This window comes from Filicampus tigris, chromosome 5, assembly GCF_054856515.1.
Source record: "Filicampus tigris isolate MCC_2025a chromosome 5, RoL_Ftig_1.0, whole genome shotgun sequence".
NCBI lineage: Eukaryota > Metazoa > Chordata > Actinopteri > Syngnathiformes > Syngnathidae > Filicampus > Filicampus tigris.
This window is the reverse complement of record NC_141221.1, coordinates 25,105,064-25,119,627: the sequence shown is the minus strand read 5'-3', so window position 1 is coordinate 25,119,627 and position 14,564 is coordinate 25,105,064. Positions and strand designations below refer to the sequence as shown.

Here is a 14,564-nt window from a genome sequence, read left to right as displayed (position 1 = left end):
GCAACAATTCCTGATGGGTGCGTGGCATGTGTCGCAGACCTGTCGCTAACAGCACAATGCGTCGGTCACGTGAATCAATGCGGCGGTTGTCGCTCGCGCCGACGCCGAAGTAGAAAGAAGCCTAAAAAGAAGCCTTTCACTGAGTAGGCTGAGATGAAATTTGGCCGCCTCGCGACCACGTCAAACACATGAGGGCCAATTAGTGGGCTGGACTAAAATCCACTTCCAGCCATGCTTAGTCCGGCCATTTTTTTAATTTGTCACCCCCCGCCCCAAAAATGGGCATCCGGCCGAGCCGGAGGGTCCGACCGGTCCTGCCCAGGGACGGACTGCCCAGCTCTGGTAATGGCCAATTTACAAATGAAATGTGACTAATTGTAGCCAGCAGTGAATGTCAAATATCACCCAGATGTATAGTTTAATAGTTGTTATAAAAAGGTTGTAAAGAAAAAAACCTGGGCATTCTACTAATGCGCCTTTTAAATCCTTGTTGTCGTTGTTGTGCAAAGCAAACCCTTAGTTGCCATGACTACTTCCGGCGGAACTGCTCTTCTCCGTCGTCTTTAAAAGAACAGAGAGGACAGAAGAGGAAGAACAATAAAGAAGAACTAATGGGAGTCATGGCAACTAACTTTCGCTTTGCGCAACAACGGCAAGGACTTAAAAGGCACATTAACCCATCGGGATTGCACCTTTGGCCACAATGCGTCGCAGGATTCTAGTTAAAGTAATTTGTTTTAGGATAAAAAGAAAAACTTTTTAGTCATTAGCCAATGTTCCGTCATCCTTGTCCGCTGCTGGGGTGCGAAGCATGCTCCGCCCACATTAATTTATGAATGCAGCCTTAAGCTGGGTATTTATTCTTCAATTTGCATTTAAATGTTAAGTTTATTAAGTGTAAAAAGTGTTTAGGAGGGTGGGAACCGTGTGTGTGGGTTTGTAATGGCTTAATAGAGGCGTAAATCCCTCCCCCAAAAAACAAACCAAAACAAATATTTTAAAACAACCTCTACTTTGAAGATATCCACCTTTTGCAGGGGGGGCGTGGAAGGTATCATGCGCGAAAAGTGAGTGTGTATCAAACTTGTACTGCTTCAAATGAATCAGTACCCAAGAAGTAGCATTCAGTTTAAAAAAAGTTGGTGGCCCCTGGGGTATTAGGCAGTAATGAGATATTAATGTGACTCATAAGAGGATAAGAGCAGTTATACGTGCAATAACACTGCCACTTTTGGTTTTGTCGCTCGCACAGAGTGGCCAATGTGATATACTACTGAGACTGCGTGCTTTGGTGGTCACAGCTGAGGAGACAAGAAATTCTGCACCAACATTTGGCACACTGAGTCTGGTCTCAGGCCGATGGACCCTGTTTGAAGTAGCTAGTGATGTGCTGTTATTTATGCAGAGCAAGACCACAGAGACCACAAGCAGAGCGCTGTGTGACCCACATTCAGCTTGGACTTGAAAGTGATGCACGGTGCCAAGTTTAACACGGGGCAAAAGTAGAGAGCTTTCCGAATTCAGTCAGACCACTCTGCCTGTCCAGTCCAGTGTAGCATGTTGATTTTGACATTAACAATGCTCTTAAAAAATAGACAGCTCATTGTGTATAGTTCTATTTGTGTCAGTATTTTATACCATTTCGAAATTAGTTTTGTTCCACAACACAATAAAATACATTTTGTATTGCAGTGAGTGAATCTACAGTAACTCCACAAATACAGTATTCTGACTGTGCCTGATTACTGATCATGTGGTATTCTTCACATTCATTTGAATCCGTATCAGTCCAGTAGAAACATATGTTTTTTTAATCATTGTAAGTCAACAATATTTATTGAAAATCAAATTAATACTTTATTGATTTAATATTTCTTTCCTTTGATTTTCTATGTGCTTTTAATGCTTCTGGCAGAAAAAGCACAGTGCCTCTATCCATAATTTATTGAATATTTTGTTACCTAAAAATCTCAATTGTTTCTGACAGGCTTTGTTTTCTTCACCCTCATGCAACAACAGCATTGTTAGCACATACTAAGTTGAATGTGGCCACTTGTTGTCATGGAAACAATCACTCATTTCTTATAGTTGCAAAGACAGTCTTGACCCTGAACCCAGCCAAAAAACACATTCCTGTTCTTTGGAAAAGACACAGGATTCTTTGCAAATTCAATTGGACTCATTAAGTAAAATGTGTAACTGTAACTGTAAATGTGTTGTATTCACACAGACAGGATTTACTGAAGTCATCAAGAGTCCTTGAAAAATGATTACCGGTAAGTATATAATAGAAAATTAAAAGTATTCAGGTACTTGTAGTATATATTTCTTGGTGCTCGCCTGGTTTGGCATGTTTGTATGCAAACAGTGTTTCCTGTCCATCAAGTCTGTGCGTTGATTTTTATAAACTAATGGACTAATTACCCAAAAAAGGTTTGAATAACAGAGCCGATACTAATCTTTTTTAATACTAAATATAATTACCGGTACTCAATTTGAGTAATTGGACTCCGTTATACAACTAAACCCAAGAGCATGGCTTGCCAACTCTTCAATCAACAATCATTCATAGAGCTAATAAGCAATAATAATTTGCAAGGAAATCTGTATTAAAAAAAAAACAAAAAAACTATTGACACAAAGTTTGACACTTTCATGTGCAGCACAAGTCTTGCGCAAAGCATGGTGTAATCTGCGCGCATTCTCTTTCTTTGGATATTTTTGCGCCGTTGTGGGAGCTAAGACAGCCAACTTGATTCCTTTTATCGGCCAAATAAAGCAGCACATGGCCCTAGTTAAGAATGCCGCACACGCTTTGTAGAAGAGGAAAACACAAACAATGGATGTAGAAGACAAAAGAGGGATTTCAAACTCTTTTGCATTGCACTATTGATTCATCACTACATTCCTGTCTGCAGTGTCACTCATTCCTTCTTTTGAGTTTTGATTAAATCCCTGAATGAGTTTTGTTCGAAATGTCTGATTTCTAGCTGCTACGTCAATAGGAACAAAGCGTCTAAAGAAGATGGTCCATTCAATAAGTCAATCCCAACATTGCTCCAAGGCCTGTGCCGCAGAAGAACTGGATTCACTATGGATGTCAGATGAAATACTGTATGTGCGCACTTGTAATCAACCATCTTGTGCCTTTTCTTTTTTTTTCTTCTCCTTTCTCCTCTGCCATCTCAAGATATGATCTAATTTGACCAAATTATAATGTGATGCCTCTCATAATGGATTGTAATGAAGTTCAAATTATTCTCATTTTAATGAACATAGAAGTGGTAGGGCCTATATCACATAATTCCGCCTGCATATTTCATGATTGCATATCATTTACATTCATCTCATACGAGATATCTTCAATTATATTGCACGGTATAATGTACAATGTATTGATGTATAGGAAATACATTATGTACGGTTAATAACTGTGATAGGTTTGTTTAGTGTTTTGTAATTGAAAATTAAAATATTTTTGCTGAACCTTAATGCACACGTTTGGGCGATATGACTGAAAAGTATATCACGATATAAGTGTTTCATATCGGTTGATATCGATATATATTGATTATTTTTTCTGTTTTTAACCATTGAAAATGATGACCCGGAGAAAAATGAATTTAGGTTATTTTATTTTAACATAATACTTAACCTTTAATAAGGGGTCAACGTAACTATGAAAGGTTGAAATAAACAATATAAAGATTAAATAAACTCTGTTTTAAACACGATGTGTTTAGTAGGGCTGGGAAATATGTCTGCAAAACTGTCACAATCTAAGTATTTCATTGTCAATATTGATAATTATTTATTTAGTTTTAAACCTATTGAAAAAAAAAACAGTTAACTGTTTTTGTGTACATCATTATTAGTGTAATGTGCAGTTTATCCTCCACCAGTGCATTGTAAATGCTTATTTGCATTAGGTGATACCGCAAAGCAGTATTGTCAATGCTCATACAATGTGAACAAATGCTCTCTTGCAGTGCATACATTATCATTGACCAACCGTCTTAGGACTACTTGATATTTTTAGTGGACTCATTATTGCCATAGTCCATTCATATTTGACTTGCTTGATTTTAACTAGAGTGCGATGCTGAGGGTCGAATATGGCTAACTGGTGCTAGCATTTCAAAGACAGGGAACTCCTTTACTTCATCCGGAGGTGTTTAATCGGGTTATCATGCATACAGAATATCATTTTATTGTAAGAGTTGTACTGAGTCGACTGGTCATTTATTTGAACAAAGTTACGCTGCTCGACGAGTATGGCGCACGGCCGCTGGGCCTGCACGCATGCTCCGTTGGGTTAGCTTCTTCTTCTTCCTCGTTGGTTTAGCGGCTTATTCTTCGTTCTTTGTGTTTGGAAGCGGATGCTACATCGTGCACCATGCCTTGATCGGGTTTGTTTTCTATTTTTTTTTTCATCCAACGTTTTATCGAAGGCATTTTATAATGATATCGACATGTGTAAATCACAATACATATTGATATTGAATTATTGGTCCAGCTTTATGCAGAGGTGGGTATTCCATCCGACCGACAGACCGGTCTGTCTGTCCGTCACTGACGGACGCCTGTTTTGCTGACGTTAGACGAATGATGGTGAACTTTAAAAAAAATAAATAAATAAAAAAGATAGACTACAGACAGAAGTGGATTTTCGTCCGTCTGTGTAATTATCTTTAATCTGGTCATGCCCGAACGGACCTCACAGTCCATCATTGACTTGCTGACCACAGACGGAAACGCGACCCAGACTGCACTGACTATATATGCACAGCAGGTAGCGGTATGCACGAAAGAGAGAATCATGAGTTGCTCAGGCTGACTAAGAAGTAAAAAAGTATCTTTGAATACAGAGACAGTTCTACAGAGAAGATGGTGTGAGTTAAGTATTACATTTCTCTTTTTTATTTTTGGAAAGAGTAGGGTTAGGAGGTTGTGAAACAGTGTTTTGCCGGCCCGCACTCAATGTCAAAAGGTGGCAGTAACGCACCAAAATTTGTTTGCCAACCTCTAAAACAAAGACGACGAAGAAGAAGAATAGAACATTCCTTATTGTAATGGGTCCTTTGTTTCAATTTGCACATGGACAAGGAAGCATTTTAATCCACCAGGATTGTACCTTTGGCAACAATGTGACACGGAAATCTGGTTAAGGTAAGCAAAACTTTCAAGTAAAACTTTTAAGAGTTAAAGCGGCAGCAGGCTCCCATTTAACAGTTCAATAGATTGGTAAATAAGTGCAGGCTATATGAATGTCCAATGTATGTGAGAGCAAAGCTTTTTGATCAGTAACCCGACATCTTATGATGTACATATCGGAGTGCACTCAGTTTACCATTTAATCAAATGGGTTCAGATATAGGATGGATGGATTTTTCATCTGTTCAACCTTTTTTTTTTCCCGGATTGTCGATTGATGGAGTGATGGATCTTTGATGTTTACTGACGGAAGTATGGTTAAAATAACATGACAGACTGACCGACAGATGATTACAGTTTGGTTCGGCTTGAAAAATAGACGGATGCCGGACGGGTAGCCAGTCTGCTGACGGATTATGAATGACGGACCAGCAAACTTTAGTAAACAGCCCACCTCTGGTTATATGCATCATGGCCTCTTATCCAAAAGTCAGCTGGTATAGTCTCCAACTCACCTGCAACTCTAATGAGGACGACTAGCACAGACGTGCAGAGGGGGAGCTTTAGGTACCCTTCTCCCTTGATGTCTAAAGTATTCTTGTCTATTCGTTTTTGTTCTTTTTTTTTTGCATGAGCTTGTATGTGAAAGCGTGTTTGTGGCCTTTCAAAGATAAAATAATATGTAACAAAGCCAAAAAATGGGTTAAGAGAAAACTAATTTAGGAATCAATAAAGTTGTCAGCTTTTGACTTAGCGAGTGTGTCAATGAGAGAGAGGAGGGCAACATGAGCGTTACAATAGGTCAAAGGCACCGTAACATGGCAGGCAAATCAGGCATTTGAGATCCCACTTCTAATTTACCTCCCATAGACACTCATACGCACACTTTTATAGCCATTAAAACAATTAAATAGCTTTTCATCATGTCGTTTCACGCATTCACGAGCGGCTTTGGAATGCATGATTCACCATGGTGCACACACAAGTTGGTACACACACAGCAGGTGTTTTGACATACAGTAAACAATGACATGGTGGCAGAGCTGATCGACAGTACTTAAACAAACAAGCCATGTAATCTGTCAACTGTTACATGTTGATAATGTAGACAATTTATGAGAAATGAATTGGTAACATTAAGGGATAATGTGGAATGAGTCAACACATAGTTTTCGCAGTGTGAGATGTGGCGGCCAAAACCACCCCCATCCCGGATGTCGAAGAATATTACCGGGCCAAATTTTGGTCCAAGTATGTCCCTGGTAAGACTTATCGTAGACTGAAGTCCTACCTTAATTTAAGCTATTACATTCCACCTCTGCTTTGGTGTGTGTTACATCTATGATGAAATGGAGAGGAGAGCAACAGCCTTCAACTTCAATTCAGTCATCTGTCAAAGACGATAAACTCAAATTTGGTGATAGGTCACATGAAAGAGTACAAGGGGCGTCCGGCAAATCCACTAATCGATTACCAAAAGGTATTGTCAAGAATCAGTGTGATGGAGCTCACAGCTGAAAGATGAAATGCTTAGTTGGCATGTGATTGGCATATTGGCTCTCTGGAACAAAATCAGTATTATGGCCATGCATCTGTGATTTACCTCCAAATGTGATGTTGCTATGGGTTCACCACCTAATTCTGGCTGTTGTTTCTCTCTATATTTAAACAATCCCCATAGCATTTGAAGAAGTAATGTAGAAGAAGACGCACAATCAGAGATAGCACTGCAAGAGATTATCACCTGCCTCACTCTTTGACTTTTATACACAGAATGTATTTGTACCAGGAGTCACAATTTTTTTTTTTAAACTGGGTGTTATTTCTCGGGCACTGATATTGGCAGTCACTATCGAATATTTGTTAAAATTATTACATCAATTAATCGGTTAATCAGATGACATTTTATTTTGCATTCAAGTGGATTACAAAACAGTTTTTCCCAAAATACTGTTTATTAACCAAGTACACTGCTCAACAGCAAATTCTAATCAGAGATGGCTCTATGTGTCCCTGAATGTATTTTTGACACTGATTTGAAAAATGTCATGACTTTTTTTCTAGCACATCAGGTTTTTGACATGTTTTTTTTTCATTTGAAATTTCAAAATGAATATAACCATGGGTTGTAATTAATAGCTATGCCATTTCAGAAAAAAAAGTCACCTGTTTCTGATCCCAACGCTTAAATAATAAATTTGACTAAATATATTACTCAACTACATATTATGTTGTTGTACTATTATTATTAATAAAAGCTGATATAAAAAAAACAGATAAACAACTATTCGGAATCAGCAATATATTCATCTAGAAAAGTTCACTTGCATCTCTGATTTAACAAAAAAAAAAAATGGAAAGATTTGTTGACCAGGGTTATTGTTGTTTATTTGGTATAGTTTAGTGATTAAAAAAGAACAACATACAACATCACATGCGAGGGATTGCACTCACCAGCCTTTTTGAAACTGATTCAGTTACTGGTTTGGTCTTCGTTTTCCAAAGTAAAAGCGGATGTTTCAAATACCTTATTTTGATTCAACACGAAAGCTAATCATTCTGCTTTCATGAAGGACTACAGAAATCAGAGAATAATTACTGTTTAGAGGCTGAAATCAGAGGATTTGGACAATTTTAAGCTAAACAACTCCAAGCGATTACGCGATTACTAAAATAGTTGATTAATTTGGACACCTCTAGTTCTGATTAAAGTACCACTTGAATGACGCACACATTGACACTTATTTCATAGTTCTATACTTTAGATTCATTTCAGCAGTAAAAATACCCCCAAAATGACACAGTAGTGATTTTAGACTTGTTTTATGACAATTTTCTTAATGACGCCTACTTTTAAAGGAAAAAAAGGTGTCAACCTGATGCCATCGACAAAGGAACGAGGCAAGCCTAGCGCTATCGTTTACTTACTTTGTATTTTTATTTTATCATGAAACTCAAAGAATTAAGCAAAAAACATGGGATTGACCAAGCAAAACAATGTCATTTCCAGCAATCATTTTAATGATTCTGACTTGGAAGATGAATTGTTTTTTTGGCATTAGAAAGGAAATGGCTTGCTTGAACAAGGGCAGCCCAGTAACAGTGAGCTTTCTAGCCGCTAATACAGGCAATGCTAACCGGTGGAGCTAAAAGGAGGATCCGCAGGGTCACTGCCCCCAAAATAAAAATATGCTTGGACCCACCAGATCCCAGACCATATAATTGGCTTTTGGGTATTTTCCTTTTTTTTTTTCCCATTTCCTCCTCATCCCCCGTAGACAACATATAACAATTGTTATCAGTGTTTCCTGCTTTAGAAAAACAATGTTTTTGGTAGCGCACCCACTGATCATTGATCACGTAAAAAATTAATCGCAATCATATCATTTTGTTTCTCTTGATCGTTTACAACACATATACCTTGATTGGAGTCCACCTTTGCCTGACAAAATATATCACGGCAAATACCATTTCATGAACTGAGGAACTGCCTGAAGAGCTCAAGGACAGGATTGTGGCAAGGTACAGCTCTAGGAAGAACAAATGAAACCAATGATAATAATCATCAAGGAGGGAAGTGTGGAAGCAAGTTAATTGTACATAAAAAGGTCAAGAAATTATCATTTTATCTGTGTACCCAAGAAACAGACGGTGGGGATAGGACACATGGGGGATAGTGACAGGCGATGAACATAACCTACGATGTTTCGACTTTACGACGCTCGTGCTTCCCCCACCATAGTGACTAGGTTTACATGCAGTCAATATTCGGGTTAATGTCAAAATTCCAATTTCTGAAACATTCTGAATAACCTGTTTACATGATTGAGCGGACAGAGTTGCTCAGGCATTCGAACAACCCACTTTGTACGGCGACGCACGCTGTCATGACTCAAATTGACGTCATTTCGCTTGTTACCTTCAACTGTCAATAAAACACTTGATATTCCTGTCACTCACCACAGGTATGAAGCAGCCGGTTTCCTCCTTGCTCCAAAAGTGTGCTTTTGTGTCTCTGGGCTTGTTTACCTCTACTTATGTATTTGCAGTAGGTTGCGCGCCAAAACACCACTCTTCCGAATACAAGCACTTCCTGTACTACAAAGACCAGCATTCCTTGCGGTTGAGCAGGCGCAGAGTCTCTTGATCGTGTCTGCGTGCCGGCAGTATCTTTACCTTTTTGCCCTGCTCTCCTTCTTCTCCATCAACCTCGCAGCAGAAATGCTAAGTACAGCATCCTACGCTTTTTTATTTTAATGTATTTTCTAGGGATGTAACGATTCACTCAAGCCTCGATTCGATTTTCGATTTTCAGCTCCCAATTTTCGATTCGATTCGATTTTTTAAATTGCTACCATGCTTGTGCACTAGTGTGGTTCCGCAGCCATCCACAAACGCAATATGCAATGATGTTTGGCGCAAAAGCATAATTTGATTTACACATTCACACTACACTTCCTGTGCTTCCTGTGCGCCTCTTTTGCACCGATTTGAAATTGGCAGCCAATCAAGTGGGCTGTGTTCACGGCGTGCAAACCAGTGTTTTTAATTGCGCGAAGATGCATGCATTTGCAAAAATACCAATTCTTGATGTAGCTCGCCCCTGTGCACAGTTAGACCATGCTTCCTGCCAGACTTATGAGAAGCACAAATATAGAGTCAAATGCGTTGCTTGATTGAAAAACGCTGGCAAATTCAGTTTCATTCTGTTTCTGTAGATGTGGCAGATCTTCTTACTGTATATTGAGTGTTTTATCAGTGTTTTTCGAAGAATTTTTCAGCTTTGTAATATATATATATATATATTTAAAAATGTATCATTTTTTTATTTAATCAAGGGGCCACTCAGATGGTGGTCTACATCATGAAGCGTTAAACAAGATTAATCAGATCCATCACAGTTTAGGTTTAGAGGCCAGCCATTTCCCCTGAACCCTATAGTAGACTCTCTGTATGTCCCCATCAGCCATTGTGTAAATAAATCAGCCCCTGTCGCATGGCCCTCGTCCTTTGAGATTTAATTTACTTCATGACCACTGAGCCACTCTGCACTTTGCGGTGAATTGGACAGTTACCATTTGGAAAATGGGGAGGTAGGGCACAGTGGTAGATATCTGCAGAGCTCTTATTGGAAATGTGGTGGAATTACAGCTGTCTCAGACTGATTTTGTAATTAGTTGCTGGTGTCAAATAGAATGTGTAAGGTATGACTCAATACGTTTGCCTGCTTTGAAGGTCTAGGTCGGTCAGTTGCTTCAGGCCAATTCAATTTCGGGAAGTAACAGACATGGTAGTATGTCCTTTTGGAGATAAACTCTCTCTGTTTTTATTAAAATGTCAAACAATACATATTGGTGCATCTCAATCTAACATCTAAAGGAGTTGGCAACCGTTTTGAAGTTCCATTTTAAAATTCTCTTGTCAATTTGCCTACCTTCGTGTTAATATTAGATATTTAACTGACATATGAGACAGCTAGACACAAAACGTCATCCTTACAGTGTAAGTAAACCCAAACATATTTTTTTCAAGAATATGTTCTGTGCAAGCCCACTAGTTGGAACGAGGCATTCTGTTAAATTGTGTTTGTGGAGTAAGAGTTAATCCACCCATTTTTAGCCATCTCTAGGGCCGGCCATTTTGTCACTTCTGTCGACTGAAAATGACAGCTGACCTGTTTTCTGAAGCTGAGCCGTGATTGGTCGTTACCTGAGCCCTGAGCAGTTCTGATGTCATTTTCAGTCAACAGAAGTGGCAAAATGGCCGCCCCCTGAGATGGCTAAAAAGGGGAAGATTTTGCTGCTTAACTCATATTCCAGAAAAGCTATATTAATCAGAACGCCTTGTTTCAATTAGTGGGCCTGCATAGAACATATTCTTGAAAAAAATATGCTTGGGTTGATTTCCCCTAAGCTGAGGGCAACTTTTGCTAAAAACACCTAAAAAAGGTGCACCCAAAGTAAATTTGTAGCTGTTCTTGAATCATTTGGAGTATCAGCATAGTTTTGGTCTCTTTTTGAAGATAACATTTTGAAGTGCTTTGAAGTGCTCCTGTCACTAAACTATGGATGTTTAAATACATCCTACAAAAAAATGAGCATTTTACACATGTTTTCCTAAGGAAAGATACAGGCGAACCCCAAATGTTCCATTTGGCTGACCTGTGCACCCATTGTGAATACTTGTGGAAAAAAGGCTGCTATGCTTTTTTTTTTTTTTTTTGAATGCTTCTATGGTGTAGTTCTTTTTTTGCTGTTGTTTTGCCATTACACGCAAAAAAAAACAACAACAGCAAAGGAGGCTTCGCAATAGCAGAGAGTCATTTTACGCACAGAACGCAGGAGAACGAAGCACGAAAAAAAGGCGTTTACGCAACAAGTAATGGGACCACTTTTGATGGCGTTGGACATTTGTGACGTTGTTATGGTGAGTCGCTATTTTGTTTTTAGATCTACGATTGTCTAACAGGGCGGCACGGTGGTCGACTGGTTAGCACGTCCGCCTCACAGTTCAGAGGTCCTGGGTTCGATCCCGGCTCCGGCCTCCCTGTGTGGAGTTTGCATGTTCTCCCCGTGCCTGCGTGGGTTTTCTCCGGGTTCTCCGGTTTCCTTCCACATTCCAAAAACATGCATGGTAAGTTGATTGGACTCTCTAAATTGCCCCTAGGTGTGATTATGAGTGCGGATGTTTGTCTCTGTGTGTCTCTGCAGATATGATTGCATTGTAAAATGTTGGGCACCATTCAAATCTCCAGAAACTCACCTTTTAAAATAAGGAAATATTTTCATTGACTTGTTTCACTGATCAACACATAAATACTGGATGCGACACTTCACACATTAAGTGTGCTGAAGGATACGGATAATAGTGTAATAAAATTATATTTAAGTGGCATCGTGTCTCCAGCTTTGGGCCACATTTGACTGAGTTGATTCATGATAGCGTTTTGATTGCAGGTCTGATGTTTATTACAACAAAATAGCACATGCATATATTTGAGTTCCACGTTGCCTTTCAAATTACTTGCTTGTTTTGCATACAATACATTTTGCTTCAAGGGTATTCACACTAGTCAAGCACAGGTTTCGGTATGTAGTAAAACTTGCTGCCTCAGGCTTTTGGTCTTTTTTGATGAGTAAAAAAAAAAAAAAACAGCACGTAATATCATTCATTGTTTCATAAGTAATCCAATGTGCTGCTGCCCAGATCCAAAAGATATGTGCACACAACCGACTGCATTTTTTTCTTTCCTTGCAGATAAGCCCATCATGCTTTCTGTGGCATAAAAAAAACATTAAAATCAAATTAAATTTGCTACAATCTAATGCTTCAAATTTCTCAGCACATTGAACAAAGTACATTCATCCGTAAAATAATTTCATTTGTTCCAGAAGCTCACACACCAAACTTTCTTAAAACATAATGCGTTTCCAACTGACCACATATTATTTATCCAAGCTTGTATATATTAGCTATATGGGAGTAGATTTAAATTAATCTCTGATGAAGATAGGTTTTTTTGTAATATGTTAAACAGCATCATCTGTATTTCCAGCAAGAACATTGGCTCACCGACTTGAAGTCTAATAAAGGCCAGATTGATTTAGCAGTGCTGTGAGGATTAAGACAGCAGACACATCATGTTTATACATGAGAGCTAAATGTAATGCTGATGAGTTTGCATCTCACTGACAAAACCATCAGAATCCATTATAATTGCGAACATCAACAGACAGTTCCCCAAACAACTGCAGTGCTGGCATTTAAGCTAATTTTAGTAAGGAACACACCTTTTGCTACATTTTCAGACCCCATCCATCCATTTCCTGTATTGCTTATCCTTCTAAGTGTCACGGGTGAACCGGAGCCTTTCCCAGATGACTTTCGCCGAGAGACAGTATACACCCTGATTGAGCTGGTCGCCAGTCAATCCATATATCCATACATGTATTAGAGGTGGGCGATATATATCGTTATCGATTTCATCGTCAATCTTGCTTTCATGACGTGTAATTTTACATTATCGAGTATTAATACTGCCTCAAAAAGCATAATGACTCGAGTCACTTGACGGCCGCAAAGTATGAGGAAATGCTGAAAATCAGGATGCATTAATGGCAGAGGAGGAGGAAGTGATAATCATTTGCCGAATCAGCGGGCAGGACCCGGTCACGTGACTGTCCGCACTGCAGACGAGCTGTTTCAAACATGGAGTGTCGAGCGGGGATTCATAGCGAGGCGCGAGTCCATGCCACCCATAGTCTGTAAATGGTTTGGGGTTGACAAGACTGACGTCTGTGGCAATAACATTGTTAGATGTGCCAAAACGGTCACCGTGAAGAGCAATTCTGTTGCACCATGAGCCATATGGATTACGAGAAAAACTTGGCGACCGCGCAAGCACGCTAAACTAAAGTTTAAAAACACACACTCAGAAAACAGTCGCCGAGTTGAACCAACAAATATAAACGCACGCATGCACGCACACACTCAGTACTTTAGCGAGCAAATCAAACGTGAAATCCTGGATGATCGGTTGACATTCAGTTTACACGCTTGTAGTCCGCATCATTCATAACCAGCCTGTATTCCAGAGGAGTTTGTTGCACAAATTACGACGCGTCTTATTAGTGTGACGCCAGCATACACCCAAACATGAATGAAGTTACAAATCTACATATCACAGCGATGAATGAGTTGAAATGCACTTTTCGGTAAAATGCAGTTTTGCTATTCAACTTTATTCTGAATACGGTGGCCAATGTATGAGAATGGGTGTTGTCATGACGTCTTTTTTTTCCCTCGCTGAGTGACACTTCGTCACACGTCACATCAAATAATTTTCTTCTCATTCTGATTGCTGTAGTTAACACCTTTTTCTCATTCTGATTGCTCTAGTGGTTCTCAGTGGTACACCAGCACTTACTGTAGATCAAACTGTCACATCATTTTGGAATAACAGTAGAGACATTTAAATGACAATAATATTCCCCAAATTCAATGTAAGTCTATCTTTATGTTTTGCAGAAGCTGTATTTAGTAATTTAAAAGAAATGTTGTTCACAAACGCTGTCTATCCACAATTGGTCTGTAAAGCAAGTGCAGATTTAAAATATTTTTTGTAAAATATTGTCAAATTATTATCGAGTTTTTTGAAAAATTTGCGAGATTATTATTTTTTTTGCCCAAATCGCCCACCCCTAATCTATATATATATACACAAAACACACAGTCTTCGGTTAGCCAGGGGGAATTTGTTTTTAAAAACATTTGCTTGCAGGCCTTGGCTTGTGCAAATGCAGTAATGGTGTCTTCCATCACGTTCTATTGAGGTCAGTGCCAGTCCCGTGAGCTTCTCTTGACACATGCTTGACCTCAAGTAGTTTTTATTTTATCAACTTTAATGCTAC

The 14,564-nt window shown here is 39.1% G+C and overlaps 1 protein-coding gene across 2 annotated transcripts in view; it reads left to right on the top strand.

Moving 5' to 3' along the window:
- The window catches only part of unc5db (unc-5 netrin receptor Db), a 278,526-nt gene that overhangs the window by 82,426 nt on the left and 181,536 nt on the right, over positions 1-14,564 (top strand). Inside the window, exon 1 of one of the 2 annotated variants that reach the window (XM_086030436.1) lies at positions 5,084-5,169. The exons of the other annotated variant lie outside the window; for it this stretch is intronic. The gene's annotated coding sequence lies outside the window, so the exon portion shown is untranslated. Of the gene's footprint in view, positions 1-5,083; positions 5,170-14,564 lie in introns of those variants that run through there. 2 annotated transcript variants of the gene reach the window in all.